At 48.7% G+C, this 476-nt stretch overlaps 1 protein-coding gene across 1 annotated transcript in view; it reads right to left on the bottom strand.

The window, feature by feature from the left end:
• Positions 1-476, bottom strand: part of GOLGA6A (golgin A6 family, member A) — a 9,797-nt gene that overhangs the window by 3,588 nt on the left and 5,733 nt on the right. The gene's annotated exons all lie outside the window — the stretch shown is intronic.

Here is a 476-nt window from a genome sequence, read left to right as displayed (position 1 = left end):
TTCACTTTTTGAAAGGATGATACATTCGCATAGTTCAAAGCTCAGAAGGTACAGAAGGGAAGTGTCTCCCAGCCACCCTGTTGCTCTCTCCTGAGGTTTTTATGAATGCTTATGCTTACAGACATGTTTTATGTATATTATCATAGTACATACACACACACACACACAGACACACACACACACAGAAACACACACATACAACTTTCCTCTCTCTACAGAAATGGTGACATACTAACGGTACTCTTCTGTACCTTCACAGTACAAGTACCCGATACCCCACCTAGGACGTGGCCAAGGCCACAGCCAGGTAAGAGCAGGACAGGCACTTGGCCTCCCACTTCTGCGTCCAGTGTTCGCTCCCCACAGTGCCCCCAACTCACCCACAGCAGCTGACTCAGCCCCAGGCTACCTCTAACAACCATACACAAAAGCAGCGAGAAATGAGCATGCTGCCTTCTGGGCAGGACACTGCATCC

The sequence above is a fragment of the Colobus angolensis genome, unplaced genomic scaffold (assembly GCF_000951035.1).
Source record: "Colobus angolensis palliatus isolate OR3802 unplaced genomic scaffold, Cang.pa_1.0 Scaffold99, whole genome shotgun sequence".
NCBI lineage: Eukaryota > Metazoa > Chordata > Mammalia > Primates > Cercopithecidae > Colobus > Colobus angolensis.
The sequence above is the reverse complement of the archived record's forward strand: the minus strand, read 5'-3'. Positions and strand labels throughout refer to the sequence as shown.